This window comes from Neophocaena asiaeorientalis, unplaced genomic scaffold (assembly GCF_003031525.2).
Source record: "Neophocaena asiaeorientalis asiaeorientalis breed wild unplaced genomic scaffold, Neophocaena_asiaeorientalis_V1.1 scaffold33, whole genome shotgun sequence".
Taxonomy (NCBI): Eukaryota; Metazoa; Chordata; class Mammalia; order Artiodactyla; family Phocoenidae; genus Neophocaena; species Neophocaena asiaeorientalis.
Window position 1 is genome coordinate 649,888 of NW_020171988.1, and position 15,213 is coordinate 665,100.

At 38.8% G+C, this 15,213-nt stretch overlaps 1 protein-coding gene across 3 annotated transcripts in view; it reads left to right on the forward strand.

Annotated features, from left to right (window-relative positions):
- The window catches only part of TBC1D5 (TBC1 domain family member 5), a 530,340-nt gene that overhangs the window by 406,796 nt on the left and 108,331 nt on the right, over positions 1–15,213 (forward strand). The window lies entirely within an intron of this gene.

Genomic DNA, 15,213 nt, shown 5'->3' on the forward strand with positions numbered 1-15,213 from the left:
GAGCTCCCAGCAATCGTGTTGGCAGTCGTCGAACTGTCTTTGAGTCAGTCTGTCTGTGGATTCCACTGCCAGAGCTCTGTCTGATCAACGTGGACCTCCAAGTTCAACGTACATTTTGATTCTGAAGGATTTCTGTCCTTTCATCGGTTGTTGACTTCAACGTTTGAGCATGTATTTATTCTTTGCTTGATTTAAAATTATTGTTTTCCTGTGCCTATATCCATTTTCTTCAGAAATACACAATTTTATGTCATTTCTCCTATACAAAATTTCATTAAGTGTCAGAAATACAATCCATCATTTCTCTAATACATAAGGTAGCATTTTTTTTTCTGGTAAGGCTTAGGAGTCAGACTATGAAAAAAACCTACAGTCTCATATTTACTTTTTTATGTATATGTAGGCTGTATAAGTATATATTTTTAATATGAAATAGTCAAGATTATGGCATATCTATAAGAGGAATAAAGGATGAAGCTTCTGGTCAGTGAGGTATCTGAGTTTTGGTCTACAAACTTAAGGTAAATTCTATCTGCTCAGCATTGAGAATTATTAGGGTCATACAGAGTGGGAAAAAATTGCTAAAATAGCTGTTTGAATTATCTACTTGTGGGATTTGTTGGGTTTAATTGAAAGGAGAAACGAATATGTTATCTAAACCTATCCATCTTGCTAAGTTTTTTCCTAGCTAAATATGGTTGATCTTCCTATAAACCATTCACTCTTATGGTTGCAGAATTCTGTATACGAAATTCCTCAATGTTGTTAGTGGAATCCGTAATTTTATTAGAGTACTTTTGACATTAAAAAGATAGTATATGTAATATAGAGACTAATGAAGCCAATTCTACAAGTATTAAGAAAAATTTTCTCCAAGGTTTAAGAGAAACAATGTAATAGCATAAGTATCTAAAAAATAGTATTCCCCACTTTTACATTCAGAATCTTACCAAGTAAAAACAATCAAGATAATTGTCCAAAAGTTAGGACTTTAAACTGGTATTTCTGAGACATGAGAAACTGGGCAGAAGGAGGGAGTCATGTGTAAAAAGCTCCTGAGAACAAGTTCGTGGCATGATGATATCTGTAGGGGAAGATAAAGCAAGCTGCAGAGTACTTAAGGGGGTTTCAGACGGCCAACCCAGCAAGGTGGTAGTTTTAGTTAAGTGTATGTAATGGCTGATCCATTGACATTATTAGTAAATGTCAAATGGTAACTAACATCACTTGGCATATCTGCTAATTGGAGATCTATCGCAGTGTGGTGTCCTGGGTCTTGCCAGGAGCCTGAGCTAGGAATCGGGACACTGGGCCAAGTCTTGACTCTCCTACCAAATGTCCTTGTGATCTGGGGATTCACGCTTGCTAAGCCTTGGTCTCCTCTTTTGTTGCCTCTAACAACCTACCCAAGCAGAGCAGCCTTTGACCATAAAGAACTGACGTGTAATGATATAATAAGATGCAATCCAGTGCTACAAAGGCACAAAAGGAAAAAAAAGAAGTAAGTTTATATATATCGTAAAAATCCACCAGTGGATAGAGCTTTCAGTGTAGTTCATGTCAACTATAAAGTCATAGAGGAGGCCATGTAAAGAGAGGGAAAAACGATGCTAGTACCCCACCCATAGCCTCTGAGGATCCAGACCTCAGAGTGCTTGAAATGTTTTCTATTTATTAGCAACAATGAAACACTTAAATCAGAGTAAGTATATAAACACACAAGTCTCTATGAAGTGACCTAGTAGGAAGAGATTTGAGGCATGAAAGTTTACTGTCCTGTATCCCAGCTTCACGTGGCAGTTGTGCTGAGTGCTGCTGACAGACTCAATAAAATAAAAATGAACAAGGAGTTCTGGGCCTCCCTAGATTCATTGTCAGCCTTCAGAGAAACACTTCGTCCCGCCACTATCCCGAAATCCCAGTGGAGACTGCTCAGTTGAGAATAGACTCTGCAGTAGAGCTTGAGACACTGAGCTGTTACTTATTGTCTATCAGATGTCAGCTTTACTGTGAAAAGATTTCTCATTTGAACAGACTGAAATAATGGGCTGGTAAACTGTAATCACAGGATCATACTCGTTCACGTCTCCAAGTACTTTGATATGCTTCCTTTGGTCCTCACTACAAGCTCCGAGACAGCAGAGCGGGTTATCTTTCCTCCTTCTTTTTCAGTGCAGAGGCCATGTGGCTTTCCCAAGGCCGAAACGCTTGTAAGCTTCCAAACTAGCTGGAATGGTTCCATGACCCTTGTTTCTACTCATCCCCTCCTGAGGTTCCCAGCCTCTGTTCTTCCTTCCCCAGGAAGCCATTCCCAGACTCAGATAAGACACGTCTTCCCTTTGAGTCCTCACAGCCCCTTGTAGTTTAGCGATTTGCTTGTATCTTCTATCAATTATCCCTCCTCATCATCCTGCTCGTTTGTTAGCATTTAGCTCTGTGTCGTGCAGTGGTTGGTATTAAGAAGACAATGGTAGCATTGAATGCTGACTTAAGCACTGCGCCTCTTCTAATACTGACTCTAATCCAGGTGGATCTCACTCACTTTACATATTTCTGGAACCCATATCCACATTCCACAGAAACCATAGCCAATGGTATATTTGTCAGCTGCCATTTTTATCAAGATGGTGAAGTGACCCTACAACTTGAACTGAAAGAGCATCTAGTTCCTTAATTTAATATCGATCAGAATTATTTGAAAACCTGTTATCACCTTCAAATATTATGGAACAAAGAAGATACAACAAAGGATCTAAGTAATATACTTCGGGGCTTCCCAGGTGGTGCAGTGGTTGAGAGTCCACCTGCCGATGCAGGGGACACGGGTTCGTGCCCCGGTCCGGGAAGATCCCACGTGCCGCGGAGCGGCTGGGCCCGTGAGCCATGGCCGCTGAGCCTGCGCGTCTGGAGCCTGTGCTGCGCAACGGGAGAGGCCACAACAGTGAGAGGCCCGCGTATCGCAAAAAAATAATAAATAAATAATATACTTCACTTAGACTGTGCAAATTTCAGAACTGCCAAGAACCAAGAGAGTCTAATTCCGCTCCTCCTTCTGTAATATGAACAAACTGAGGATCCAGGTATTTGAGAGACTTTTTCAAGGTCACACAGCTTGTCAGTGGCAGAGCTAGCCGTTGAACCAAGGTCTTCCAGCCACCCTTCCACACAAGAGCTGTAGCTTCGTTAGTTTTAAAAATAGTGGAATCCTAGTTACCGATATTTCTCATACAAATTCTTTTATTTGTAGTAGATATTTATTTGCATCTGTAATAAATGAAAGTGCCACGTATATAAGTGACCCAAGAACTACTTGAAATGTTTGTAAATGTATGCTGTCTGAAGAGACTGGATATCAAATATCTGTAGCATACTATACTCTGTTCACCTTACGATATGGTTTCTATACTTAGCTCTTCAGACCACAATCCTGATTCTCGTTTTCCTTTTATTATATTAGAATCACTGAGCAGATTTCCAAAAACAATCCACTAAACGAAGTAGAGGAGTGGAATGATGACAGTCTGAAAAATATGAAGTGATTAAAAAACATTGTTCTAACTAGTTGTTCAAATTCCAAAAAAAATTTAAAACCCAATTAGAAACAAAAGTCATAGAAAATGTGAACATATTGTGTTCCTTAAATAACCAGATGTTCTCTCCTTCCTGAAGGCAGTAAGGGCTAGGAATAAAAGGTTTAAAACTATTGTTTTAAGTTAACTGTGAATTTTGCAAATCTGTTTTTTACCCTTCAGCAAATAGAATTCTAATACAGAAACATAAGCAAAGTAATTTTCATTTTTCGGTCCTCTCTTATTTGTGTTGTATGTTGAAGTGTTAATCTTATCACAAAGACTTATTACAAATGAAATACAGTACATGAATTAACATTGTAGATTATTCAGTAAGAATTTGACAGCTACTGTTTGTTTTGAAGACTAGAATAGTCCCCCAATATTATATTTCTGGTAAGTTTGTAAGCATCCCTGTTATTGTTTATGGGAGAAAATTGCTAGAAATAAGACAATTTAATTTTATAGTCATTCTTGTATACAGAAGTACAAAATATATATACTATAAAATAAATATAAATATATATATATATAAAATATAGTGTACAGTGTTCTTGTGCTTGGCCAATTCTGATTTGGCTTTTGTTCGGAGTTATGTTAAATATTGCTTTTTTAAATTATAACGTCTGAATATTCAGATTTTATGCAGGTAATGGATTTTTATTCTTTAATTCCAAAAACCCTCACTGTACATGCAACTTTTTAATGTCAGGTGGCTTTAGTAAAATGTCACATATCAGAATTGAAAAGTGGTGAGTGGATTCAAGCCGAGTGATGATGATAGAAAATGCTTCATTCCAGAAATGCCATTATAATGTCATCTTCTCTGAGCAGTGAAGGACCTAAAATCACACACACTGACTCTTTGAGGAGCATGCACGGTGTCCATTTATTTACTTTTCCTGATGTTCCCATCCGAGGTTCTGTTCAGGTTTCCTAGGATGTTTCTTGTCTGATTTTGTTACAGAAAGAATGTGTTACTTCTGTCTTCACCATCCTTTTTTTTTTTTCCCTCCCCTAAAAGCTGGAGCATTTCTATGAGAACTGCCTTTCTTGGAGAATCATTTTTCTGTGTGTGTTTTCTCTCTCAGTGACGAAAAAAAAAATGTGTTTTTTTCCCTTCATATCTGAGCTGCATGACTATATATTGTTCTTTTTTATCACTAGATTATAACCAATTGGATGTTTATTGTAGTTAGCAGTTAGGTATTGGTGACTCCTCAGTTATGTTTTCACATTCAGTCAGAAATATAGACTTTTTGACATAGACTCACATTAAAAAAAAACTCAAGTTTTACTTCAGAGTACATGGTGGCTTTCAGAAATCTGTAAGAATAATCAAAAGATCTTTATTGAACCAGTATTTGAAATTTGTTATTTATTATGTTCAAACATTTCATAAAGTAGAATTGTGGGTTTCTCAAAACTTATTAAGGGTTTCCTAGTGCCTTAAATAATTTTGGATTAGTTTTATAAAAGTATTTTGAATTCATTAATTTATTCAGCAAATCTTTATTGTGTATCACAATGCACTGGGCACTGTTTAGGTTCTGGTGATATAAAGGTGAACCAAAAAAATGGCCCTTATCATTATAAACAAGTAAACAAACAAGAAAATACTCAGTTTGTCATGTGTTATAAAAGGTACAAATGGGGTATCATCCTTAAAATAATAAGAGGAGGAAGAACCTGAGCTGGGGAGGTACTATTTCCGGTGAGAACTATTGGAGGAGAAGGAACTAGCCAGGCAAAGAGCAGGGAGAGGAGCCGCTAGGAAGGGGAATAGCAAACACAAAGACTCCAAGGTAGGAAAGAGCTTGGACTCTTCATGGAACTGGAAGACCAGCAGCCTGGGGGACCCTACCTGAGACAGACACATGAGCCAGGGGAGGCTTGCTAAGGTCACCTTTTGAAACTCCAGAAAGATTGCTGGATTTGTGATGATTCTTCCTGATGATTAAGACATCCTCTTATTATAAACTACTCTTGCTCTCAGCCAGAAGTTCCAAAAACTCTTCTTAAATGAGTTCCCCACTTGATAAAGCACATTCACTTATTCAGACCTCTAGGCTGTCACATGGGTCCGGCCAGTAGGTTCTTGTTTGATTTAAGAGGACTGGGGCCAGGACTCTGAACACTTTTGGTCATACATATATTACTTTTATCTTTTAAAAAACAATCTTGGCTGCCTTCTATATATCACCAATCTGGTCAGTTTTGCTCTCATTCATGTCAGCATTATGCTCACTGTGTAGTGTCAAGGTAACTAGACCCGTCTTTCTTGTCTACCAAATGAGAGCTTTGCAAGGTCAGGGACTAGATCTTCAACAGCATAAATCCTGTGTCAGCCCCTTGAGGGAAGCTCAGAATTCAGGTTTCACTTCTGTCACAGCCTGCTGTGTTTATTGGGCAAGTCACCCTTTTCTTGAACAAAGAGGCTAGATCACATAATGTCAAAGGACCCTTCTGGCTCTGTTTTAGCAAGATGCAGTTCAACTCAGCAGATCCCTTTTTTTTTTTTTTTTTTAATTACTTACTGTGTGTAGAGGATGAGAGGGATGAGAGTTGGTCACAGTCCTTTATAGATGTGAACAAAACTGTTACAGAAGGTAAAATGAGTGAGACTATTGCAGAAAGGACAGCTGATTTGGGCTTGGATAGTCAGAAAGGCTTCCAACTGGGCTTTTTTTTTTTTTTTTTAACATCTTTATTGGAGTATAATTGCTTTACAATGCTGTGTTAGTTTCTGCTGTATAACAAAGTGAATAAGCTATGCATATACATATATCCCCATATCTCCTCCCTCTTGTGTCTCCCTCCCACCCTCCCTATCCCACCCCTCTAGGTGGTCACAAAGCACCAAGCTGATCTCCCTGTGCTATGTGGCTGCTTCCCACTAGCTATCTAGTTTACATTTGGTAGTGTATATATGTCCATGCCACTCTCTCACTTCATCCCAGCTTACCAATTGGGCTTTGAAGAATTTTGTTGGGACATGTTATTCCATCTTAAGAAAACAGTGTAAGCAGAGCTCCTGAGAATTGCTGAAGCAAGTGGCCGGGTTGGGCCTGGCAGTTCTCTAGCCACAGTCATTCACGGACCCCTCAGGGACTGCCCTCAACATCTTATATATTAGCAGACACTAATTTTTTTTTTTAACTAAAGCATAGTTGATTTACAATATCATGTTAGTTTCAGGTGTACAGCACAGTGATTGAGTTATACATATATATGTATATTCCTTTCAGATTCTTTTCCCTTATAGGTTATTACAAAATATTAAGTATAGTTCTCTGTGCTATACTCAGTATTGGTTATCTATTTTATATATAGTGTGTATATGTTAATGCCAACTTCCTTATTTATCCCTCCGTCTCCCCTTTCCCCTTTGGTAACCATAAGTTTGTTTTCTCTGTCTGTGAGTCTCTTTCTGTTTTGTAAATAAGTTCATTAGTATCATTTTTTTAGATTCCACATATAAGCATTATCATAGGGTATTTGTCTTTCTGTGTCTGACTTACTTCACTTAGTGTGATAATCTCTAGGTCCATCCATGTTGCTGCAAATGGCATTATTTCATTCTTTTTATGGCTGAGCAATATTCCATTGTATATATGTACCATATCTTCTTTAGCCATTCATGTTGGGTGGACATTTAGGTTGTTTCCATGTCTTGGCTGTTGTAAATAGTGCTACAGTGAACATTGGGGTGCATGTATCTTTTTAAATTATGGTTTTCTCCAGATATATGCCCAGGAGTGGGATTGTTAGATCATATGGTAATTCTATTTTTAGTTTTCTGAGGAACCTCCATACTGTTCTCCATAGTGGCTGCACCAATTTACATTCCCACCAACAGTGTAGAGTTCCTTTTTCTCCACACCCTCTCCAGAATTTATTATTTTTAGACTTTTTGATAATGGCCATTCTGACTGATGTGAAGTGATACCTCATTGTAGTTTTTATTTACTTAGTTAGTTAGTTAGTTTGTTAGTTTTGTCTGTGTTGGGTCTTCGTTGCTGCGTGCAGGCTTTCTCTACTGTGGTGAGTGGGGGCTACTCTTCGTTGCGCTGCGCGGGCTTCTCATTGCAGTGGCTTCTCTTGTTGCGGAGCATGGGCTCTAGGCACGTGGGCTTCAGTAGTTGTGGAACGCGGGCTCAGTTGTGGCTTGTGGGCTCTAGAGTTTAGGCTCAGTAGTTGTGGCGCACGGGCTTAGTTGCCCCACGGCATGTGGAATCTTCCTGGACCAGGGCTTGAACCCATGTCGCCTGCATTGGCAGGCAGATTCGTAACCAAAAGTCCCTCATTGTAGTTTTGATTTGCATTTCTCTAATAATTAACAATGTTGAGCATCTTTTCATGTGCCTTTTGACCATCGAGATGTCTTCTTTAGAGAAGTGTCTATTTAGATCTTCTGCCCATTTGTTGATTGGGTTCTTTGGTTTATTGATATTGAGCTCTCTCTGTGAGCTGTTTGTGTATTTTGGAGATTAATCCCTTATGGGTTGCTTTGTTTGCAAATATTTTCTCCCATTCTGTAGGTTGTCATTTCATTTTGTTTATATTTCCCTTTGCTGTGCAAAAGCTCCTAAGTTTAATTAGGTCCCATTTGTTTACTTTTGTTCTTATTTCCATTACTCTAAGAGATGGATCCAAAAACATATTGCTGTGATTTATGTCAAAGAGTGTTCTGCCTATCTTTTCCTCTAGGGGTTTAGGTCTTTAATCCATTTTGAGTTTACTTTTGTGCATGGTGTTAGAGAATGCTCTAATTTCATTCTTTTACATGTACCTGTCTAGTTTTCCCAGCACCACTTATTGAAGAGACTGTCTTTTCTCCATTGTGTATTCTTGCCTCCTTTGTCATAGATTAATTGACCATAAGTGTATGGGTTTATTTCTGGGCTTTCTATCCTGTTCCACTGATCTATATTTCTGTTTTTGTGCCAGTTCTGTACTGTTTTGATTACTGCAGCTTTGTAGTATAGTCTGAAGTTAAGGAGTCTGATTCCTCCAGCTCCGTTTTTCTTTCTCAGGATTGCTTTGACTAGTTGAGGACTTTTAGTTTCCATAAAAATTTTAAGATTTTTTTTTGTTCTAGTTCTGTGAAAAATGCCATTGGTAATTTGATAGGGATTGACTTGAATCTGTAGATTGCCTTGGGTAGTATAGTCATTTGACAATATTCATTCTTCCAGTCCAAGAACGTGGTATATCTTTCCATCTGCTTGTGTCATGTTCAGTTTCTTTCATCAGCATCTTATAATTTTCAGAGTACAGGTCTTTTGCCTCCTTAAGGTGGTTTATTCCTTAGTATTTTATTCTTTTTGATGCGATAGTAAATGGGATTATTTCCTTAATTTCTCTTTTTGGTCTTTCCTTGTTAGTGTATAGTAATGCAACAGATTTCTGTGTATTAATTCTGTGTCCTGCAACTTTACTGAATTCACTGATGAGCTCTAGTGGTTTTCTGGTTTTCTGGAGCTGTGACACATTGCTCTGCATGTTTTAGAGGAAAGAGCTTCTTTACTGAAAGAGAACCAATTATCGTGGTGATTTATTTTTCCTCAGATAACTAAAGAAGAGACTAGAATCCATGGTTAATTCTGTTCTCATTAACAATACACAAAACAAAATCTACAAACCAGTTCTCTGCTTTTTATTTGATATTTTGCAAGTAAGGGAGAAATCTAGGCTTTTAGGGAGAAATATTTTAAATAGATTACTTAAGCTTTCAAGCTTTTCACACATGCATAGTGTGTCTAGAAAGGCACTGAGGCCCCAAATGTAAAAGTATGAAAGTGTTACAGCACATCACAGTGAAATGTTTGTGCTGTGTCCCTGAGGTCGAGGCATGAAGTGGCTGTCCTGCTTCACCATAGACTTGATGTTACACCATCAGAGAAATCGTTGAACCATTTGCAGCCTTAGAGTCAGTTTCACTAATTGTTTTTTTTTAAAGGGATAGGTGACTGGTAAGGCTGTAATTAGCCTATAATCTCTAAAGATAATTTCCAGTTCGAAGTGCAGAAAGCCTAGCTAATCACTTACTTTCCTTCTTGTATGTGAAGTAGGTTGGTTGTTCAGAAAGAAAAGGCGCTACTTTGAGTTGTTTCTATGTCATCCTAATGTTACAGTTTAAAGAAATTAAAAGCTAGAAATCACAAATTATGACAAAAAGATTATAAACTTAAAACTGACAAAATGGAAAAAAAAGAGCATAATTCTTTTTGTGTGTGTGTGCGGTACGCAGGCCTCTCACTGCTGTGGCCTCTCCTGTTGCAGAGCACAGGCTCTGGACGCGCAGGCTCAGTGGCCATGGCTCACGGGCCCAGCCTCTCCGCAGCATGTGGGATCTTCCCAGACTGGGACACAAACCCGTGTACCCTGCATCGGCAGGCGGGCTCTCAACTACTGCGCCACCAGGGATGCCCCATAATTATTTTTAATCTAAGTAGTTATGGCCACAATAAATATTTTATTTGCCCCTTAAGTATATTAGCTCAGAAAACATCTTATTGCTAATTTAAAATATTAAATGCCTTTTTTAATGTCACCTCCTTATGCCCAGTTAAGTCACACATCACCTGTCAGGTCTCCTGAGGGAAGAGGGCACTTCCCCTACAAAGGCATTGAGTGACCCCTACCTTTCCTTTCCATCTACCACCTTGTGCCTTATCATCATCTCCATGTGCCCAGTTAAGTGGATGTATGGGTTATATCATCTTAAACGATTCCATATTTACAATATTAAAATGATGTCGGGGGCCATGAACATCTGTTGTGGGTTTGCTGGATATCTTGTGCTAAAAGGAGTTGCCAAACATAAGTTCTTTCTGAAAAAAATAAACATACTTCACACTTGCTTACCTCTAATGTGATGACAAGTAACTGTCAGTATGAAGGTACCATGCACATATTTTTGAACAGATCAGCAGCTTTTCTCTTCAAGGTAATGATGACATTTTAAAAATGAGTGAAAATAAGAGCTTTTTCAAAGACATTCATGCTATGGAAAGGACATTTTAAAACTGGTTATCTGGAAATGTTTCATCTGTTTGTGATGTTCTGGCCAACAACAATTTAAGTGCATCACTTATTTACAACTCTCAAAGTACACTAAAAGATTATGGAAACAATTTTCTAACTAGATTTCTAACAAATCTTCTGAATGAAAAGATAAAGAGTCAGGTTTGAATCCATTTTTTTAAATTTAGAAAAGTAGAATCTTCCAATTAAATTTTCAGAAGAGTTGGATGATGGTTAATTTTATGTGTCAACTTGACTGGGCTAAGGGTTGCCCATAGTGGTGAAACATTCTTTCTAAGTGTGTCTGTGCGGCTGTTTCCAAAAGTGATGAGTGCTGGTATCAGTAGTCTAGGTAAAGAAGATTCTCCCCAAACAATGTGGACAGGTGCCATCCAGTCCCTTGAGGGCCCTAATAGAACAAAAAGGCTGAGAAAGGGCTCCTTGATCTGGGGCATCCATCTTCTCCTCCCCTCAGACATCCGAGCTCCTGGTTCCTGGGCCTTCAGCTTCTGACCCATCCCCACCGCCCCCTCACTCACCTCCCCCATTTCCTCTTTCTCTACTTCCCTATCACCCTCCCAGTTCTCAGACCTTGGAACTTGGACTGAATTATACCACCGGCATTCCTCGTTCTCCAGCTTGCTGATGGAGTATTTCAGCATATCTAACCTCCGTAATCACATGAGCCAGTAATAAATCTCCTCTTATATATCAGTGTATATCCTAGTGGTTCTCTGGAGTACCCTAATACAAGCTGATTAACATTAAGGAAGAGAGAAATTTTATTAGCCAAATTTTAACAAAAATCTTGGCATAATTGATGGATTCCAAAATGAATACCATAATTTAGCAAGGGTAGCCAACGATGTCTTTCCTCCATTCAGACCTATATCTCCTTGTGAGGTAGCTTTTTCTGGCATGTCATTCACAAAAACCGACTATCACAAAGCATTTAAGCAAGATTTCCAAAAAGTAAAGAAACTTAGTCAATCACACTCCTACGGTTGAACATATTTTAGGAAGAGCATAAAATACCATAATATGTAACCTATTATAAAAGTCAATTTAAATATAGCTTATTTTATCTCTCTCATTTAAAAATTCTATTATGCATATATTTTCTAATGTACATAATGGATTAGTACAAGTGATTACATGCATATGATTCGTAAATAAATAGTCAATGTTAAATGTCAAGCCCCCCGATTTTAACTAGCAAAGGAATAATCAAAGTTGAAAGAACCCTGCTCTAGGATCCAGTTGATTCTATGCTTAGCCATCATGAGAGTCTTAAGGCTGGCTCTCAGCACACACATAATTCTGGAACTCCCCCAGACACCCATTAGCAGGGGCAGCTTAGGAGAACACAGGCCTTACCCTTATCCTTATGAATGAGGGAGTTCTCCTTCATCCCTCTAGTTCATCTGATGCTTTAGTATCCTCTGGACCATTAAATTTCACTGTCCAGTGGACGTGTTCCATCCTGGTCCTCTTGCCGTGTTCTTGTAACTTGGATTCATTGTGCACCTTTTCTAAATGATACTGCTGATGAAAAAGTAATTCCTTTAAAACATTCAGTTATAAGAATATTATGCATCTTGTAATTTGTTTAGAGGTGGTTGAGTCTCTCGATCATGTAATTATACCCTCATTTCCTCCTGAGGCCTGATGACGGTGAGGTGAAATACCCAAAGTCATTCTGAATTCTGTGGCATAGCCGAGACCAGTCCCCGTGGCTCCTGCTCCCAGGCTGGAGACGTCTGTCATCCTCCTTGTCCACCTTGCCTGCCTTGCAGACTCCTAGGATAGAACTTTCTCACTATTCCCACACACACCATTTCCCCTCCTTCCTGATTGGCCACAGGAAAATTAAGACAAGCTCTTCGGTCTTGTGCAGTAAACACAAAACAGTTACAACTCAATTACCCTTTCAAGGACAGTTATTTACTTGATTCCTCATTTGTTCGTGGTCTGAATACTGAGTTGGAAAATTGGTCTATTGTTAATTAGTTTGCCAGATCTGGCCTCTAGGATCAGGAAATGTTAAACCCAGTGAAATTGATGGGAGAAACATATAAAAATAATAATTACTGTTCTGTAATGAAACTGACCTTTGTTTTTTCCCTCAACCATGTGTCTACAATGGCTGCCACCCAAGTGGAGGACAATAAAATACAAAATAAGATTAAAGCAGTCAGGAGAGCCAGTTGATGGGCTAGGAGTGGTAGTGTGAAATGCAGAGGGAAAAGGGGGGGTATACAAATATGAATGTTAATAAATAAGGATTAAGTAGCTAAAAGAAGTCACCTTGGACAACTTTTCTTCTTGAGATTAAAGTGTGTGCCTGCCACAGTGATCATTCTGTTTCATTGTTACACTGTGTTAAGGCTGGCCAACTGCTGTAACAAATGAACCCCTGTGTTTCCATACCTTAACACAGTAGGTGTTTAACTTTCACACAAGTGACAATCCATTGGAAGTCAAGGGTGGGGGTATCTCAGTGTCACACAGTTTTTTGGGCTTCTGCCAGCTCTGCTGTTTTCAACTTTGACCTTCCAGGGTTGTCCAGTACATCGACATCCCTGACAGGATGAGAAAACTAGTTGGTTACTGAACCAAACTTAGGTCTGCTCGCCTGTTCAGTAAAGCCAATGTACTGACACCAGGTTGTGGTGAAGGAAAATACAGCATTTATTGCAGGGCACCAAGCAAGGAGAACGGGCAGCTCATGCTCAAAAGACCCGAACTCCCTAGTGGCTTTCAGGGAAGGGGTTTTAAAGACAGTGTGAGAGAGGTGGCTACAGGGTATGTGATCAGCTTGTGCACAGTTCTCAGATTGGGTGGCATCAAAGTGAAGTTTCAAGCATCATCAACCTTCTGGTTTCAACCAGTCTAGGGTCTACATGCTTGCAGTCAGTTTTCCTCTGGTGGGCTCTGCTTCCTGTACAAACAGCTTAGGAATGTGTGTCACGCCTGTATCTGTATTTTTCAGGGAACTGCAGGTTCGGCAACTCTGCTATGTGGCCGACTTAGAGTCTGAATTGTTACCAGTTTCCCGGCCCAACAGCCATTCTTTGTTTGTACATCTTCACATTTCCTGATCATTAACTCTAAGTCAGCCTTTTGAGACTCAAGGGAGACCTGGGAGACTAAGGCAAAGGCCTTTTACTTCAAAGGACAGGGGCACAGGGGCTTGTATATGATTCCAATCTCCCCTTTTCTTTGATACTCCTCAATCTTGAAGGGAACAGGTTCAGGAAAAGAAGGGGAGTAAAGTTTTGGATAGAGAGGTTAATCATAAACTCAGCAGAGGAACTCAGTTTTAGGGGGACTTTGTTTCAAGAGTTTTTCTCCATACATTGCCATTCTTAGCTGTTTTGATAGCCCTTTAAGCTTATCTTCTGTTTACTGAAAATGTGTTGAAGAGAGATGTGTTGAAGAGATGTGTTGAAGAGATGAAGAGAGATGAATTGATGAAGTGGAGAGCTGTAAGATGTTATACAGAATCGTCAGCCCTAGATCTGACCATCGTCATGTTATAGGTTGGGGTTGTTAGTTATGTGATTCCTTCTGGCCTTTTCTTGAAGTTCCTATTGTGGTATAAGTTCCTGATTCATCACTTCCCTCTTTCTCACTATAACAATAGCAATAAAAATAGAGAATATTTCAAATTATTCCATTTAAAGTAAACGTTGTATGATGCATACCTTCTTTGAACTGCCTTTGAGGAACACTGCCAAAGTAGCAAAATTTGAAGAAGGCAGAAAAAAGACAGGAATGGATAGAGTTGTTTCTCATAAACTCAGAAAAGAGGTAAACCCTTTACCCTCATCTTTCCAGCCAGTGTCTGGAGAAATCCCACCATATTTTCTCCTAAAGGTCCTAATTGAATGTATCTATTATGTATTCCGCTTACAAAAGAACCTGCTGCCAAGAATGTCAGTTGTTAACTTGAGATCAACTACTTAATTTACTTAATTGATAACATCTTATTTAGGCTCTCTTACTTGAACTTCCTTGCATTTGAGTTCTAGAGACTAAGTGACTACACATGAAACAGTATTTGAAATAGCACTGAAAATAAACTAAAATTTCAGAATATATTTAGGACTTACTCATTCAAAAGAAATTGACCTCTGATTGAACAAGGGAGAAGAGATTTCATTATCACAGAAATAACACAGTTTGGTGCCCTAAAGGATTTCACTGGCAGGTTTAATGTGTGTGTGTGTGTGTATATTATTATTAAAATTAGAGTCATTTCCTACCAACCATTCCTTTTGCTATAGGAGAGCAAACAATAGAATATAGATAGTATGAATGTTCTGTTTCCTTCCTCTCCTCTTTTCTCATTTTCTTCATTCATTCTTTCTTCCCTCCTTTTTTAAAAAAATAAGACATACTTATGAGCTTCTTGAAAACAGAAAATGTAGAGAATAACTTTGAGGAGTATTTAAGACAGGGTCAACAAAGGCTTGGTGAATGGATCCAGAGCTTTGGATGGTGAACAGTTAGTTGTATTTCCAAGGTATCCACCTATTGATTGAGTCGGTGGAAAAATATATAGATGAGCAGGTTTGCGAGAATGTTTAGGTATAAGAAGGTTGGATAATGA